The sequence below is a fragment of the Podarcis melisellensis genome, assembly GCF_964234715.1.
Source record: "Podarcis melisellensis genome assembly, chromosome: 12".
Lineage (NCBI taxonomy): Eukaryota > Metazoa > Chordata > Lepidosauria > Squamata > Lacertidae > Podarcis > Podarcis melisellensis.
The window spans coordinates 40,244,231-40,263,468 of NC_138544.1; the positions used below are offsets into that span (position 1 = coordinate 40,244,231).

The following is a 19,238-nucleotide window of genomic DNA, read 5'->3' on the forward strand; positions in this document are numbered from 1 at the left end:
CCTATACACATCGAGTCCTGTGGCATTAGAGGCATCACCTATACACATCGAGTCCTGTGGCATTAGAGGCATCACCAGAGATCATCCACACATTTTCAAGCCTGTCTTTGCAACCCTAACGACTGGAACATTTCCAGGGAAAAAAGAAGCTGAAAATATAAAGGCGCCAAGTAATGCATTTGCATTTTTTGTGTTTGCACGGCACAATCGCACTACTAGCCAGATTCCCTTGATTTGCTAGCTCATCATCATTTGGATGAGCTCCAGCCTAATGAAATGCTGGATCAGGGAGAAAGTTGGGTTACTCTTTCGGTCCTTCCAAGAATTTTACTATGCAAGCTGGTGTATCTTTCAAAGACTGTGTTCACACTTCTGCTTACTGTACACTTGCCGCATTTCCAGTGCGGAGTTTTTAATTCATGTTCCCATGACATGTTATGTATTTTGTACTCCATTATAAAATACTGCTGAGTCCTTAAGCCACTCCTAATTTGTCTCTCTCCTGCCATCAGCACCCTCAAAGAGAAACAAATCTGACAGTAATGAAGCTGTCCTGATGAGAACAGCCGAAGGCAGAAAGAGGCATGAAACACACTGGCGGGGGGGGGGGGCAGACGACAACAACAACTTACCGTATTTTTCGCTCTATAACACGCACCCGACCATAACACGCACGTAGTTTTTAGAGGAGGAAAACAAGGGAAAAAATATTCTAAACGAAACAGTGGATGTATGATTTTTGTGGTTCATGCTGTGGCCACAGACAAGTGATCTGACAGTGAGTTTGGAGTAGCCCAATGCAAAAATCCTGAGGATCCATGTGGATCCATGCTTTGTAACCACATTTTTGCACCACTGCGCGCCAGGCAAAAGTGGGTGCGTGATTTTTTGGGTGCAAGATGTAGCCATGGACATGCTATGTGATATGATGGTGAATTTGGGGTGACCCAGTGCAAAAATCCTGAGGATCCATGTGGATCCGTGCTTTGAAACCACGTTTTAAGTGGGGAGGGAAGGAAAAGCACTCAAGGGACAAGGAGCACGCATGGAGTGTGTGGAGAAGGATGCTGCTAATAATGCAGAAGAGGGGTTTAAGGGGAGAAGAAGCACACGTGGGATGGGTGGAGAAGGATGCTGCTAATTATGAAGAAGAGGGGTATAAGGAGAGAAGGCTCCTCTCCTCTCCCGCTTTGCTCCTTTAAAGCAAGCAGGCTCTGCTTTTCTCCCTCCTCCCCGCTCACCCCCAGCTTAGCGAGCTGAAAAACTTTGCTGCTATTTAGCGAGCTGAGTGGGGAGGAGAGAGGGACAGAGAGCCTGCTTGCTTTAAAGGAACCAACCGGACAGGAGCCGCTTACACTCGTGTAAGCGGCTCCTCTCCTCTCCTCTCCCGCTTTGCTCCTTTAAAGAAGCAGGCTCTCTGTCCCTCTCTCCTCCCCACTCAGCGGCTCTTCTCCCGCTTTGCTGTTTCAAAGCAAGCCACAGAGGAGGGAAGGAAGGGGAGCCATGGATCCTCTGCTCACGACTGCAGCAGATCCCCCCCGCCACCCATAGGCATTCCCTCCATAACACGCACAGACATTTCCCCTTACTTTCTAGGAGGAAAAAAGTGAGTGTTATGGTGCAAAAAATATGGTAATAGCACTCTGAGGCAGGAATGTGAACACACCCCAAGTATTAAAAAAATTGTATTTTACTTTCAGTTTTACTTCTTATGCACATGACCTGATTGTTTAAGGAACTTGCTTGCTGCTGCATCTGCTGTTTTGATAGTATTTAGCTCCTTCTGATAAAAAAAATTAATGATGGGTGTCCCTCGTATAAATATATATATTTTAAAAGCTTGCTGAAGACCAGCTAGGATCCAGAAGAGCAAAAAGGCACAGTTCTTTAAAGCTAGCACTAAGAAGATTTCACAGAGGTTGAATGAAGCAGTTTCGGAATAAACTGTGGTGAGAAACTGCAGATTCACAAGAGTTCATGAATCTAGAAATGATTATAATTATGTGATTGCCAAGCAAGTTCTGTTCAATGCCACAGTGAAGGGTTTTTGGGTGAAACGTAATTTGGGACACAGGTAAGGCTTATATGAGGGGCTTCAGGATACAACAAATAAATGGCATGGAAAAATAAAAGAAAGGAAAATAATATTCAAGAAATAATAAGACAGATAAGAGACAAAATGAAATGATCAAAAACCCAAAAAATGAAAAAGTAAGCCAAAAATAAAGATCTTACAATCACATATTTCCAACTTAATAAAATAAGGAAGTAGAAAGTAAAATAAAATGCATGAGACAAAAGATATTTTGAATTGGCCAATAAAGCCAGCAGGATGCTGGCTTGGTTAATAAAAGAAAAACAGATAGAATCATAAACAAAATAATAGATCAAGGAGAAGAAACTACTGACCCGAAAAAAATTAAACAAAGTTTTATAAATTACTACAAACAGCTGTATAAAACAGAGTTTAAAGATTAAAACAAAATAAAAAGAGTATTTGTTACAGAATAATTTACTGTCAATATTAGAAGAAGAATATAAATATTTAAATGCCGACATAGAAATAGAAGAAACTGCCCAAGTAATTAAAAAGATGTCAAACGGGAAATCGCCAGGTTCTGGCAAAATTTCAATGAGAATCATGTATGTATAGAAATAATGTATGGATCACACAATTTTACATGTACCACCTGCTTCCCCTAAAATATTGCAAAGAATCATGGCAACAGCACAATGATGAACAAACGTGAGTGATCCAGGAGACCACCCAGAAACTTATTAAGAGGTGTAGAAATCACCTAAGTAAATACATAAATCTATATTTTAACTGGGGCTGCATTATCTTTCTCTCATGTGCTAAAGAAAGCAAGTAAGGACACAGAGGAGAACAAAATTTCCAAACATTCCTTGGCTTCCCATCAGCTGGAAAATGTAGCCACGGAAATTTCCTTATTATGCAACAGACTGCCCCAGCTTGACATACTAAAATCATATGCCTTTCATGCTATAAATATAAATGAACCGCATCTGCGCACCTAGTTACCATATACGCTAACAATCAATATAAAATGTTGATTAGCAATAGCTCTTACTGATTCTCCAGATTTAATTCTATTTAATTCTTGTCACCTAGGCAGTCCAGGGCCCCTATGCACACTGCCCAGGCATTCGCCCTGGGGAGATCACTAGGTGGTGTGACTTCAGACCCAGAGGTGCACTTGATAGTCTCTGGAGGCAGATGGATGCCAACAACACTTCCTCCAACAATAAATTCCACAATGCTTTGAAGTTGTAAAAGATATGGAACAGTAGGTAGAGAAATAAATGCCGTGACAAAATCAGTCCCATATTTCTGCTGTAGTTGGTTAAGATAATTAAATAGCAACTATAATTCTCTGTGTGCTTGTTTTTTAAAATAAAAACCATGTTTAGGACTCTCTAAGATGATGTACTTTCAACACATATGGAAAAATCTGCAGGCCTCACTAAAGCTGAAAAGGAAAAAAAAGGGGGTTTGTTTTTTGCCAAAATACAGAGGAAGAAAAATAAAAGCCAAAGCCTTGAAACGGTTCAGAAAATAAATCTTCCTGAAATCTTTAGTCTCAAAGTCTCTGACAATCTTTAAATGAAGCGAGGTACCAGACTTTGTACGATGAAAGACAAGCTGTGAAGTTTCGTGCATTCAGCAAATATGATGTCCAACACTGAACAGTGATTCCGGATATTGACTACTGTTACGTAGAATTCTTCGTCAGCGTGGTTGGTAGCACATTGTTAGTAGCACGTTGTTAGTAGCAGTGACTACATTATTACATGTACAACTCCCATAAGCCCCGTTGCCCCGTGTGTCATAACCATGCTGGATGGGCTGATGGTGTAGCCCAGTGTTTCCCAACCACTGTTCCATGGCACACTAGTGTGCCGCGAGATGTTGCCTGGTGTGCCGCGGGAAAAATTAAAAAATTGAAAGATTTTTTTTTTAAGTCAAATTTTCGATTGGGGCGCCGTCACTAGATGACCCCTGGGGTTCCCTCTCTCCCTCCCGCTCTGCGCCTCCTTCCTCCTCCTCCTCCTCTGGGGAGGCCCTTCCTGGCTCTCGGCCAAGGCTTGGCGGCTGCCACTCACTCACTCGCTTGCCCACCCGTCCCTCCATCCCTGCACCCGGCCTCTCCCCCTCTGTCCCCGGCGCGGGGGCTGCCGGGATCCGTAGTCCCCTCGCCCTTGGGCTCCGCGCCCGCGCGGGGTACGCAAACTACATTTCCCAGCGTGGCCTGGCGGGCCGGGCGTTTTGTTTGAAGCGCTCTTCTCCCAGCCATGGAATGAGCGCGGCGGCGGCCGGGCGGGCAGGGGCTCTTCCGCGCAGACCCCGCGCAGCCTGCCTGCACCCCCGCGGAGATCGGGCGGCAGGATGGAGGCCGGGGATCCCCGCGGAGGCGGAGGCTGCCCCCCAGGTAGGGCTGCGTCGGGGGTTTTTAATTTTTGCAATGCTGCATCCGCGCCAGAGGGGACGCATCGGACCGCGGGGAGACCCCTTGGCGGGCGTGCAAGGCAATGCATGCGTGCAGGCGTTGCATGGAGTGCAGTGCAATGCAATGGCAATGCGGCGCCCTGCATGCATGCATGCAACTTCCACCGGCGCTCCGGACTTGGCAGGTGAGGGGGGTCCCCAGTGGGCGGCAGAGAGAGCCGGGAGGGCAAAGGGGAGCCGGGGGGGAGCGGCGCTGCTCCCCGAGCCGAGCCCGGGGGGAAACTTCGGCGTCGTTGCGCCGGGTGTTGGAAGCGGAGGCTGGCGGGGGCCCCTCACCTGCAAAACCTGGTCGCCTCTCATATATTTCGTGCATTGCATTCATCGCCCGCTTTCTCCTCCTCTCCCGGGGGCGCGCGTGGTTCTCCCCGTGTTATCCTCGCAACAACAGCCCTGCGAGGTGGGTCAGGCGAGTGGCCCAAGGGAGCACCCAGGGATTGTCCTGGCCAGGTGGGGTGATTTGAACCCTGCTCTCTGCCCGGTCTTCGTCCCCATTTAGCCCCCACATGTGCATGACTGTGCATGACTGAGGTTTTTCCCCCTCGTCTTGGCTATGGTGTGAGTCTGTGCTGTTAATTAATGGGTTTCTACCTTCGGAGAAGATGAGCCAGCCCTCAAGGAGGTGATTATGTAATTTGCTAGCAATTCATGTCCTTCCCGGCGTGATGCTGCGCGCTGACGTCACGGGGCTGTAATGGTGGTGTGCCTCGAGATTTTTTTCATGAAACAAGTGTGCCTTTGCCCAAAAAAGGTTGGGAAACACTGGTGTAGCCTTATGAGGCTTTGCCCTCGGGTGGGAAAAATATTGCACCTGGGAAAGGGAAGTGGGAGTCAACAGACACTCAAGGAATAGTTTCGGAGAAAAAGGTTTTTATTTCTACCATTCATGAACTGGTAGAAGGAGCAAGTGTGATAGTTCACAAAAAGCATGCACGAGTTCACAGTCATGTGCACAAGCATATATACCCATTTCCAGTTCCCTCCCCCTTTCTCCTCCCTCAGGAGTCCTGCCCATGAGTTCCTCTGAGCATGAACAGAAAGCTGTCTTGGGACTATTGGACTCTTCCCAGGAAAGGGGAATGAGAGTGGTTCAGCATGTCCAAGCATGCCCAAGAAGTTGCAACTAGGATGAGATAAGATTCATTTCCCAGGCCTGCTATGAACAGAGCCTATTCATTAGCCTTTAAAAGTAACATTTTGCCTTGGGACTTCCAGAGGCGGCGCGAAACGGCAATGGCGGTCCTCTTCGCGCTGTGAAGAGGGGCTCCGCGAAAAAGGGTCGTCCGCTACGGCGAAGCGGAGACCCATTAAGAAAAACCACAGGCAGAGTGAGCCTGTGGCCGTGGGACTCGGCGGGCGCCAAAAGCCCCCCCCAGGAACGGAGAAGGGACCCCGTAAGGGGCTCCGGAACGGGAAAGGGGGAGCGGCGCTGTGAGTTCATCGCTCTTTTCGTGGAAGCAAAGCCGCGCTGCTGCTGCCGATGAGCGCCGACCTTTCTTCTTGAAAACATCGGATTCGGCTGTAACATACCCGTGAGTAAGGGGTACCAAGTATTGGACTAAATTAATGAAATTTGGCTGAAAACGGGAGGTGAGTAACAGGAAGTCCATCTCCCGATCTTGCTGACTAGATCAAAGCAAGGGCTCTGAAGTGGGCTGAAGCATTCAAATGAGAGATTCGTAAAAAAAAGTAACAAAGGTGCATTGTTGGACTTTTATATTTAGAAGATAAAAGGGAAAGGATTATTAAACGGCTGGATTTTCTTCCTTTGGAACTTTCTTCCTATTTTTGAGTCTTGCGGAGTAAAATAACAACTGAGTACTCGGGCTGCCAGCGTATAAAAGAGAACTGTCAAACTGCAGATACTGTTACTAAAGTTTAAACTGTTGCATAGTGTGAGAGACTAAAGTGTGAACATTGTTGCTGGGAAGTTTCTCGGCAACTTGTGACCAGATTTTAAGAAATAGAAAGCTCTGGGAACCTTCCTTTTGCTCTTTGGAATTACAAAGTTTAAATATGGAGAATATAGGAACTTTAATGGCGGAATAGAATCCTTCCTTTCTTTGAAAACTTTGAAACATCCCCCTAGAGGGCTGTGGAGGTATAGAAGCCTGGGAACGGTGCTATATTGTGATTTTTTGTGGTCAAGTTGTTTATCTTTTGGACTTGTCTCTCTCATGGACTAAAAGATTATTTGACCTTGAACAGAGGCAGGTGTGGAATGAGCGGTGTAGGGAAAACAAGAGCAGCCAAAGCTAAAGAAAAAGAAAAGGAAAAGAAGCCTGGGCAATTGGTTCAAACAACTTTAACTCATCAACGCAGATCATCAGTCCCAACTGTGCTGACAGCACAGGAGGAGGAAATTGAACAGCCTGCTGCAGAAGATATGGCAACTGGAGGATCTGAAACAGTCTTGAAGCAAATTTTGGAACAATTAGCGGTTTTAAATAAAAAAGTGGACAATCAAACATTAAAAATTGACCAGGCTACATCCTCCATAGGCAAATTAACTGAACAGGTTTCGCAGCATACTCAGGCTATTGAAAAATTGCAAGGAGCTACGGCCGAAAACTACAAACTGGCTGTGGAAGCCAACCAGAAAGCAGAGCAGGCGAATATAAAGGTTGATGAGATCAAAGGGGAAGTAAGGCCTTTGAAAAGACAGGTAGGTGAGCAACAAGCCTACCTGTCATTGGTTGAATTGAAAAGTAAAGAAGATAACCTCAGGATAAGGGCTATCCCGGAATTGGAGAAAGGTGACTTAGAGGGATTTTTGACACATCTGTTCTCCAAGTTTTGGGGAATTGAGGAAGACAAGGACTTTAAGATTGTGACGGCCTTCAGACTGGGAAGATCTGTAAAGAAAGACAAGCCCCGAGATTGTTTACTTATTCTGAGATCAAGAGAGGAGACAAGATATTAGGCCTACATTTCAAGAAATCCCTGGAGGTAGAAGGTAAAAAGGCTGAAATTTATAGAGATATACCCAAACATCTCTTGGATCTCAGAACTATCTATAGAGATCTTTCTAAATTGCTGAGATATAACGGAATTCCTTATAGGTGGGAGTTTCCACAAGGACTATCATTTACTTACAAAGGAAGGAAAATAAAAATTAAATCATCGGAAGACCAACAGAAGTTCCTACACGACCACGAGGAGCACCTCCAAAAAGGTGCTGGGGCTTCTTGGCCACCACCACTACCGGAACCATCTTCAAAAGCTACACCGTCCGGATCTGGACCAGCTTTACCACCTCCGGGATCGGAGGACAACCTAGATACCCCATTGTAGAACCCGCTAATTGAACCAGGATGTCTCTGCAGCTGCTTGGTTGGAACATAAATGGTGGAAACTCCCCGAAAAAAAGGAAAAAAGTTTTTCACATCTTGAAAAAAGAACAATTAGATGTTATCTGCCTACAAGAAACACATGTGACAAGACTTCACAGAAAAGTGCTAATTAATAAGAGATTAGGCCAAGAATTTATTTCATCAGACAAAGTTAAAAAGAGAGGAGTGGTCATATATGCTAAGGAGAGCCTGTCACCGAAATTCTTATTTAAAGATGAACATGGTCGAATTTTGGCAATTGAAATTCAGACACAAGGAGAAAATTTTTTAATATTAGGAATATATGCTCCAAATGAGGGAAAATCGGAATTCTTCAAGAGGCTGCATGAGAGTATGCTGGACTATTTAGACTATGACAACATCATTATGCTGGGCGATATGAATGGGGTTGTGTCTGTAAACATGGATAAGTCACAAAGTGCAAACATATCGAAAGATGGAAGACTACCTAAAACTTTTTTTGAAATGACTGACAATATGGATTTAATTGATATATGGAGGGTTAAGAACCCCCTAGGGAAAGAAGGAACTTTCTTTTCCGAGGCCCATCTGACATGGACACGAATTGACCAGATATGGATAACTAGAGGACTGACACCTAAGACTAGAAAAGTGGAAATCTGCCCAAAAACCTGCTCCGACCATAATGCCTTGAAAGTGGAATTGAGATTAAACACAACCGGATCCTTTAGATGGAAAATGAATGACACCTTATTAAGAGATCAGGAGATTGTCAAGAAGGCCCAAAGAACTTTAAAGGACTATTTTGAGATAAATTTGAACACCACGGTGGAAAAAAGAACAATCTGGGACGCAAGTAAAGCAGTTATGAGAGGGTTTCTAATTCAACAAAATACGATTAAGAAAAGGCTCTGGAATGAGAAGAAGGAGAAGATCTTGGAGAAAATAAGGGAAGGAGAGAAAAAACTAAGATCAAAGCCTAAGTCGAAGGAAGTACTTAGAGAAGTGAATTTTTTCCAGGCACAATATTCGAAATTGATAAATCAAGAGGTGGAATGGAAGATTAAACAAATGCGACAAAGATCCTTTGAATCAGCTAACAAATGTGGGAAACTGCTAGCTTGGCAGTTGAAAAAGAGACAAAAACTTAATACAGTCACAAATCTAGAGATTGAAGGGAGAATGGTTCAGAAACCCGAGGAAATTAGAAAGTGCTTCCAGAGATACTTCAAAGATCTTTATTCACAAGGGCCACAAAAAGCTCCTGAAGTGGAACAATTCCTCATAACAAACGGATTACAAAAAATATCCCAGGAAATGAGAACAACCCTGAATTGTAAGATTACACAGCAAGAAATTGAAAGTGCCATTCAAAATCTTCAAGTAGGCAAGTCTCCAGGCCCTGATGGACTAACCTCCAATTATTATAAGGTCCTAAAGGATTATTTGATTCAACCTTTGATGGAGGTTTGTAACCAGATCATGGAAGGGAGGAAGGCACCGGAAACGTGGAAAGAAGCTTTCATCACATTGATACCTAAACTAGAAACTGAAAAGACCCAGCTTAAGAACTACCGCCCCATCTCACTCCTAAATGTGGATTATAAAATTTTTGCGAATATTTTGGCAAATAGATTTAAAAGAGTATTAAAAGAAGTGATCCATAAAGATCAGGCAGGCTTTCTCCCCGGTAGGCATTTGTTTGACAATACAAGAAATATTATCGATATTCTGGAACTTTTACAAACAAACCTAAATACTAGAGCAGTTTTAATTTTCATTGATGCAGAGAAAGCTTTTGACAACATTTCTTGGATGTTCATGAAGAAAAATTTGGAAGGGATGGGAGTGGGGCGGGGGTTTGAAAATGGTATAGAAGCAATTTACTCAGAACAAAAAGCTAAATTGATAGTAAACAATGTGGTGACAGAGGAATTTAAAATTGAAAAAGGGACACGCCAGGGGTGCCCCCTATCCCCATTGTTGTTCATTTCGGTTCTGGAGGTGTTGCTAAATAAGATCAGAAAGGACCGGTTGGTCCAGGGGATTGAGGTCGGAGAGAAACAATATAAATTAAAAGCATTTGCAGATGACTTGGTTTTAACATTACAGGAACCAGTCTCTAGTACTAAAAGAGTATTAGAACTAATTTCAGACTTTGGTCGGGTGGCAGGGTTTAAGTTAAACAAGCAAAAAACCAAGGTTTTAACAAAAAACTTGACAATCACAGAAACAGATGAGTTTCTTAAAGAAACTGAACTAAAGGTGGTTACAAAAGTGAAATACCTGGGGGTGTACCTGACCTCCAAAAATTTGAATTTGTTCAAAGACAACTATGAGAAATGTTGGTCAGAAATTAAAAGAGATTTGGAAATATGGTCAAGATTGAAACTTTCCTTGTTAGGCCGAATAGCAGCCGTAAAGATGAATGTGTTGCCAAAAATGTTATTTTTGTTCCAGGCCCTACAGATCGTGGACAAGGTGGAATGTTTTGGAAAATGGCAGAAGGATATATCTAAGTTTGTTTGGCAGGGCAAAAAGCCCCGAATAAAGTTTAAAATACTAACTGATGCGAAAGAAAGAGGGGGATTTGCCCTGCCAGACTTGAGGTTATATTATGAATCTGCAGCCTTCTGCTGGTTGAAAGATTGGATCTTATTGGAGAACACCGACGTCCTAGATCTGGAAGGGTTTGATAATGCTTTTGGGTGGCATGCATATTTGTGGTATGACAAGGCTAAAGTGCACAAATTGTTTAAAAACCATATTGTCAGAAGAGCAATTTTGATGGTCTGGACAAAATATAAAGACTTACTGGAGAGTAAGACTCCAAGATGGCTCTCACCGGTGGAGGCCAAGGCACGTAAGAGACTTAACATGGAGGCCTATTGGCCTAAATATTGGGAACTAATTGAAAAAGTTGGAGACAATTGGAGGTTACAGAGCATGGAAAAACTAAAAAATAAGGTGAGAGATTGGTTGCACTATGCTCAAATTCAGGAGGTTTTTAAGGTAGACAAAAAGGTTGGATTCCAGGTGGAAAAATCGAAACTAGAGACAGAACTGTTAGAGCCAAAAGATAAACTACTTTCGAGAATGTATAACTTGCTGCTTAAATGGAATACACAGGATGAGACAGTTAAATCCGCCATGATAAAATGGGCGCAAGATGTCGGGCATAACATTATGTTTGAAGACTGGGAAAGGTTATGGAACACCGGTTTGAAATTTACAGCTTGCACCGCTTTGAAGGAAAATATTATGAAAATGATATACCGGTGGTACATGACCCCAGTCAAACTTGCTAAGATATTTCATTTGTCTGACAATAAATGTTGGAAATGTAAAGAGGCGGAGGGGACATTCTTTCACCTCTGGTGGACTTGCCCGAAAGTGAAGGCCTTTTGGGAAATGATCCATAATGAACTAAAAAAGGTACTCAGATTTACCTTACCTAAGAAACCGGAGGCCTTCCTTCTGGGCATAGTGGACCAGAGGCTGCCCAAGAAAGACAGAACTTTCTTCATGTACGCTACTACAGCAGCAAGGATCCTGATTGCAAAGCATTGGAAGACACAAGATTTACCCACGTTGGAGGAATGGCAATCGCAGTTGATGGACTACATGGAATTGGCTGAAATGACTGGCAGAATCCGAGACTTGGGAGAAGAAACAATTGAGGAGGATTGGAGAAAGTTTAAGGACTATTTGGAAAAACATTATAAATTGTATGAATGTTGAAAAATACACCTTTTAGGAAATTACAGTTTTGGCAAATCTAAGCTTAGGGAAAAGAAATTAAGATATAAGAAGTTTGAGATACAACAACGAAACAACTTTATTGTGTTAAATTCAATACATATAAGATTTGAGGTAACAATATTTAAGAAATTAGGTAACATGATAAAATGAAGGATACAATATATTATTGAAACAAGATAATAAATTGCTGAAAGTATATATTTTTGACAATGCAGGATTTGGAGGTTGTGGGGAAGTCCCTTAGAATTGATGGAAAAAGAATATGGAAATTGGTTATTTATTTACTCTAATCTTTTGTTTCTATCCTGTTTTTCCTTTCTGTATTCCTATATTCTATAAACTTAATAAAAATATTTAAAAAAAAAATAAAAGTAACATTTTGCCTTTTGCCACAGCATCTTGTGAGAAGAGCAGAGAAAAGCTGTTTTGGATTTTTAGAAGACAAAAGGAGTTTTGGACAGTTTTGAGGCCTGGTGTGATTATTGAAGCCTGGGGTGATTTTGTCACGGCTAAAATGGCCGCTGTTTCTTTAATGCGAATAAAGCTGGGTCAGCATGACTCAGCGGTCTGCACCAAGTTGTATAAATAAGTGAGAAATGTTAGTTTGTTGCTGAGGCTGGTGTTTGGGTTGGTTGGTGCTGGTGTGTGGAGTTATTCAGTCGTGTTTTTCACAAAGACTTTTAAGAATAAAACTCTGCAAGGATATTCTCGTGGACTCTTTTTGTGCCGACAAGGGTCCGAGGACCAGGCTGAAGAGGCAAAGGGAGGTCAGAACCTTTTCCTCCTTTTTTTTGCTTTTTACAAACACTGACAGGTTATGGGCCCAGTGTTTCTGAGCATGTGCAGAGTGCAAAACGACTGACAGCATCTCAGCAGGGAGCTGGTGAGTCCTGGTGGTGTATGGAGCCGGTGGCTGTGCGTTGGAGCAGTTGGTGGCAAGCTGTAACTGTCTGCAGCGACGCTGGAGCAGCTAGGATCTGAGGACCAGAAAAGCACTCAGCGTCGGCTACTGGAACAGTTTGAACTGCTAGAGGACCACAGTAGGCGACTCACAGAGCGGCTACACCAGTTGCAGAGTCAGGCGGGACCTGAGGGTCAACAGAGGCAGCAGCTAGAAGCCGGTGAGTGCCAGCCAGGACCATCTAGTGGGACTCTAAAGAGAGAGTCTGGAGAGTTTGCTGGAGGCCCCACAGAAGGGGCTCAGCAAGCACCAGCAGAGATGGCAGATTTCCAGTCTTCCCAAGTTGTAAATATTGGGGGAGGCATCCCTTTTGAACTTCTCTCAGAAAGCAACTGGCTGAGTTGGTCAATTAAAATGCAGCAGTTGTTAAGGAGAGATGGACTATGGGACTGTGTTGAAACTGAGGTTTTGAGGACTGACTCTGCTGAGAAAAAACGGCTAGATGAAAGGGCTCGTGCCCAAATTATGCTGTTTTTGAGCAACTCTCAGTTATTGCATGTAGCAAATGCCAGCACAGCGTTTGAGTGCTGGAATTTATTAAGGGCAATGCATGTCAGAGAAACTGCTGGAACTATAATTTCTCTGACCAGAAGGCTGTTCAGGACTGTTATGAAAGAAGGTGAGAGTTTGGCAACTCATCTTCAAACGCTGAAATCTCTGTTTCTTCAACTACAGCAGAGAGGTAAGCGTTATGATGAGACTGACCAAACCTACATTATTCTTTCAAGTTTGCCTGAAAGCTGGTTGCCCGTGATTAACAGCATGGAGAGTATGCGTCCCCGAGATCTGACCCTTGAGTATGTGGTTGGAAGATTGACCGAAGAAGCAGAAAGAAGGTCAGATAAACAAGCTGAACTCCAAGAGCGGAGGAGTTACAGTCGAGGGGGCCAGCAGCAGAATCTGCCAATGGAGCAACGCCAAGGTTTGGACTTGGCCATGGCAGTGAGGAGATGCTATAGATGCAACCAACCCGGGCATCGCCAACGTCAATGCAGGGCAAGACTTCCAGGAGACGACGTGGAGCAGAGACAGCAATCAACGCAGAAACGTAAGCAGAAGGGGTTCTCTTCAGAGAAGAAGAACACGCGTTCTGCTCAGTTTGTTTCAGCATTTTCTCGAGAGGAGAGGAAGATACCTCGAGGAACATGGTTGCTGGACTCTGGGAGCAGCAGGATTATCTGCAACAGTCGGGAGGACTTTAAGACCCTGGGGAAGCCAGCTGATGGAAAAGACTCAATTTATCTTGCTGATGGTCGTAGAAGCAAGATTGATGGCCAGGGAACATGTTTCCTGCAGTGCTTGAACACTACTCTACCAGAGACTCTGTTTGTCAGCAGTTTGGACTATTGTTTGCTGTCTGTAAGCTGTTTGATTAATGCAGGGTATAGTGTTAACTTCACACGGGATGGCTGTCTGATAAAGAATGGAACTCAGGTATGTGGCCATGCAAAGTTGGAAAATGGGTTATATGTAATGCAGGACAAGCCTGTTAAAGCAGCCCAGGTGGTTCAGGATAATTTGCCAGTTCATAAGGGGTGTGTACATGAACTGCACAGAAAACTGGGTCACGCCAATTTCCGTGTGCTTTCAGAGATGCAAAAGGTGTGCAAGAACCTAAAAGTAAACAGCTGTAACTGTTTCCTAGATTGCAATGTATGTAAAATGGCCAAATCTAAGAGGAAGCCTGTGGCTTCTAAAAGTGACAGAGTATCTAAAGAGGTTTTAGAACTTGTCCATTGTGACGTGATAGGCCCTTTTCCACAGAAGACTGAAGGAGGCGCCAGATATGCTTTTCTGGTAATTGATGATAAATCACGTTTTAGTTGGTTGTTTTTGTTAAAGCAGAAATCTGAGTGTTTCCCCACATTCAGAGAATGGGTTGCCCAAGCTGAAAAGCTCTTCGCTCGCCCTGTTGTGCAGTTGCAAACAGATAGGGGTGGAGAATTTCTGAACAAACAATTTGGGACATGGTTGCGACATAAGGGGATCATTCATCGTTTGACTAACCCTTATAGCCCTGCTGAAAATGGTCTGTGTGAAAGACGTGGGGCTGTAATACAGTCAGTAAAGGACTGCCTGCTAGTGGATGCAGGATTGGGTCACAACCATAGGCTGTGGGGCGAGGCTTTTCTGACAGCGAACTTTTTGATTAATAGAACCTGGTCTAGCTCTATAAAAGATATTCCTTATCGTGTTTTGTTTGGGAAAGAACCAGAGTGGACAATGCTCCATAACTGGGGTGCTTGGGCACATGTAAACATCCCCAAAGCTCAGCGCCAGAAAGGGGGTGCTAGAGCGCAGAGACTGCGGTTTGTGGGATATCAGTCCTATGGCAAAGGGTGGCGTTTCAATTTACGCCCAGGACGAGTAGTTCTGTCACGAAGTGCAGACTTCGCTGACCAGGACAGATGGACTGTGATCCATGCCAACCCAGATTGCCTACTGCCCCTGCAAGTAAGAGAAGAGGCTTCTTCTCAGCCATTGGCAACGCAGGAGCAAGAGCAGGAGGAGGAGGCACAGATTTCCCCAAAAGATGTGGCAAAAGATAATACTTCTCTAGAGGAAGAGGAAGAAGAGCCAGAGATAAGGGGAGAAGAAGAAGTAATAGTGCCTAGGCGCTCCCAGCGTTCAAACAAGGGTGTACCTCCTCAGCGTTTGACCCTAGGAGGAGTGAGAGTATGCAATGTGAGTTGTGTGGAACCACAAAGTTATAATGAAGTCTTAGACTTACCCCCTGGGGAACGTGCTTTGTGGGAACAAGCTATGAAAGAAGAAATGGACTCTTTTAAACGTAACAAAGTGTTTGAGGTCATAATGCCGCCACCTGGTGGCAGAGTGGTGTCATGCAAGTGGGTTTACAAAAGGAAAACCCTTGCATCTGGGGAACCACGTTTTCGAGCCAGATTAGTAGCCAGAGGGTTCACTCAGATTAAAGGGGAGAGTTATGATGAAGTGTTTTCTCCCACTGTAAAGAGTGAAACTTTTCGCTTAATGCTTTCCATTGCTGCTGTAAGACAACTAGCAGTGCACCATTTTGATGTTGATGCTGCATATCTGCATGCAAATTTAGACCATGAAGTATTAATGAGACAACCCCCTGGGTTTGAAGAGGAGAATGGTGCAGTCTGGCGTTTGAGAAAGGCTGTTTATGGTCTCAAACAAAGTGGAAGGTGTTGGAACCAGTGTTTAAATGAAGCCCTTGTAAAACTTGGTTTTAAAAGGAGTGTGGCTGATCCATGCCTGTACACCAAGGGATCAGGCAACAAATATCTAATGCTCTTAGTCTTTGTTGATGATTTGCTTGTGGCAGGGAGTTCCACAGATGAGATCCAGAAGCTCGCAAGTCAACTGGAAAAGAGGTTTAAGCTTAAAGCCTTGGGGCCTGTAAGCAATTACTTGGGAGTAGAAGTAAGGCAGGAAGCTGATGGAAGCTTCCTATTGAGTCAGAAAGAGAAAATTCTTCGTTTGATAGAGCAGTTTGGCATGGAAAACTGCAAGCCAGTTCAGACTCCCATGACACCAGATTTCCCAAAGACAGTGTGTGATGATAAATTTGATCAGCCTGAGTTGTATCACTCAAAAATAGGATCACTGTTATATTTAAGCCAGTGGTCAAGGCCAGACATTGCATGTGCTACAAATGTTCTGAGTCAACGTGTATCTAAACCCAGTACTGCTGATTGGTGTGCTTTGAAAAGGCTTATCAGATATCTAAAGGGGACATTAAATGTATGTTTGAAGATATCTAGTACACAAGACGAAAAACTAGAAGTATTTGTTGATGCGGACTGGGGAAGCTGTGTAGCTACCAGAAAATCTACAAGTGGAATGGTTATGATGTTTGCCAATTCCATATTTGGGTGGAAGTCAAAGAAACAAGGATTTGTTGCAACCTCATCCTGTGAGGCAGAATATGGGAGCCTGTCGCTAGCATGCAATGAAATCATGTGGTTTATACAGATCCTAAAAGATCTAGATTGTAAAGTTGATTTGCCTATCCAAGTGTATGAAGATAGCCAATCGTGCATTGCATTAGCGGGCTCGGAAATAATGAAATCCGCATCAAAACACATTGCTATCCGTCATGCGAATGTTAGAGATTGTGTACAGAATGGGGTAATCAAACTGGAGTATTGTCAATCACACGATAATATTGCTGATTTGTTCACCAAGCCTTTGCCAGCAACATGCCATAATGAACTGATGACAAAACTGGGTTTATGTATATAATGTATGTATGTATTGTTTCTGTTGGGGTTTTTCGCATTTAAAGAAACAGAAGGGGTGTCACGGCTAAAATGGCCGCTGTTTCTTTAATGCGAATAAAGCTGGGTCAGCATGACTCAGCGGTCTGCACCAAGTTGTATAAATAAGTGAGAAATGTTAGTTTGTTGCTGAGGCTGGTGTTTGGGTTGGTTGGTGCTGGTGTGTGGAGTTATTCAGTCGTGTTTTTCACAAAGACTTTTAAGAATAAAACTCTGCAAGGATATTCTCGTGGACTCTTTTTGTGCCGACAAGGGTCCGAGGACCAGGCTGAAGAGGCAAAGGGAGGTCAGAACCTTTTCCTCCTTTTTTTTGCTTTTTACAAACACTGACAGATTTCACAGACAGGATTTGGGTATTCTGTCCCTTCATTCCCCCCTGTTTGTTTTTGGACAGCCGCCAGGCCTGTCCCAAATGGACCACTATCCTTTCTTGAGGCCACTGATGATTGCCCCAAGTTTGGGAGCTGGGAGCTGCCCGCAACTGTTGCTAGGTCAGCTGAGCGTCTCCTTTGATGGGGTGCAGTGGCTACTTGCTCAGGAATCCACATGGTAGGAATTAGGTAGGCTAGGAAGCACACTCCATACCATCCCTGTGGGTGGATATGAGAAGCCTGCCTGACACACGTCTGTGAGCAGAGACACTACCTTCCCCTTCTGAAGGCCACACCAAGCCAGAAAGAGTTCCTGGCGTGGACTCAGGTGTAACGGTTTGGGCTGGGAACGTACATGTCAGATTGTCACTGGCGCTCTTTGACACTGGCGCTCTTTGATTTATTGACCCAAAGCCAGCCAGTAATACGGTGATGGAATGATTGAGGTTGTAACTGATGATTCATTCCATTTGTGCACAAGGTCATTACCAAGTCGGTGCTGTGGTTCAAAGGGGGCTTTAGTTGAGTTCTGGACGCTCTGGGTGGAGCTCTGTCAGGTGGAAGCGGGCTGGGGTGTAATGTCCAAGCATGTCCAAGAAGTTGCAACTAGGATGAGATAAGATTCATTTCCCAGGCCTGCTATGAACAGAGCCTATTCTTTGGCCTTTAAAAGTAACATTTTGCCTTTTGCCACGACATCTTGTGAGAAAAGCAGAAAAGAGCAGAGAAAAGCTGTTTTGGATTTTTAGAAGACAAAAGGAGTTTTGGACAGTTTTGAGGCCTGGTGTGATTATTGAAGCCTGGGGTGATTTCACAGACAGGATTTGGGTATTCTGTCCCTTCAATGGGAGTTGTAGTCCCAAACATCTGGAAGGCACCAGGTTCAGAAAGGCTGGTCTAAAGTGCTGTTTCATTTCCTAATTAGGTAAACTTACTTCATAGGGGCATAGAAAAGGGAATATGTCACATGCAAAATCATCCAAGCTTTTGTAATATGCCACATCTAATTTTGTTTTGTTTCCTAAGAAAAGATCCTTGCTTGTTTCATTAGTATAGCTACATAAACTCCCGAACCACTATCTCATTCAATACATGTGGCGAGATGACTTCACCAATTTGTGGTCAGGAAAAATCCATGCCAAATTGCTGTCCTATGAGATCTTGCCCACTGAATTGCTCAAACTGGATCTAAATGTGGCAAAAAGGTGTATAAATCAAAGGCTGGATGATGTGGAGCTATACCAAAATTTCGTAGCTGGTGGTGGAGTCTGCTCGCCGTTAAATTTCAGCATAACCCCTATCTACCGTGCTCCGTCCTACTTAACATCGCTTACGGCCGCGTCTCACCGATATGCCTTCATTAGAGCTAGGTTTAATGTCTTTCCAACAAACGTGCTGAGACATAGATTCACTGCGGGCCAAGTCCCTTCAATGTGTGCGTGTGAAATGAAAACATCTGAATCTCTACATCATGTTATGTTTATCTGCCCTTTGTACAGTTCAGCCCGTGCTAGTATACTAAACTCCATAATCCAGCCTATGGCTGACAAATCAGTAGACCCACAGCTGGTCTGGGTTCTTCAAGATGTGGATCCTTATATTACCCTACAGGTTGCTAAATTCCTAACAGCCGTCCTCTCGTACAAGAGACGAAATGGAATGTTAGCTGATTATTGATAGTTATAAGAATTTTCTATAATTACATCAGATATTGATTTTAGTGTAGTGCCTAAAATTTTTTTAATCTTAATCTTAATCTTAAACTTTTCTTATGAAAAGGCTAATATCTGTCCTTCTGAGTTGAGAACTGTGTTATACTACTTGTGGCTCGTACGAGTCCGCTGTTTTATTTGATTTGATTTGTTTTGATTTGTTTTGTTGTGTTGTGTTACATGATGGGCGTAAAGCCGAATAAACATTTTGATTTGATTTGATTAGTATAGCAGCAGTATGGGATTTTATCACTTCCTATGTATTATATTTTTATCCTACTTCTCCATTTTAAACATTTGTTGCAAAATAATAAAATGCCCCTTTTGA

General features: G+C 43.6%; 3 long non-coding RNA genes across 3 annotated transcripts in view; 1 reads left to right on the forward strand and 2 right to left on the reverse strand.

Annotated features, from left to right (window-relative positions):
- LOC309353475 overlaps positions 1-19,238 on the reverse strand; it is an 85,507-nt gene that overhangs the window by 42,608 nt on the left and 23,661 nt on the right. The window lies entirely within an intron of this gene.
- Positions 1,407-19,238, forward strand: part of LOC309353394 — a 75,137-nt gene continuing 57,305 nt past the window's right edge. Inside the window, exon 1 of the long non-coding RNA XR_014161792.1 lies at positions 1,407-1,671. This is a non-coding gene — a long non-coding RNA (uncharacterized lncRNA). The remainder of the gene's footprint in view (positions 1,672-19,238) is intronic.
- LOC309353381 lies at positions 5,712-17,391 on the reverse strand. Its single transcript, XR_014161762.1, has 3 exons — positions 17,153-17,391; positions 11,985-12,071; positions 5,712-5,726 (listed from the first exon to the last, which is right to left on the reverse strand). It is a non-coding gene; the product is annotated as an uncharacterized lncRNA (long non-coding RNA).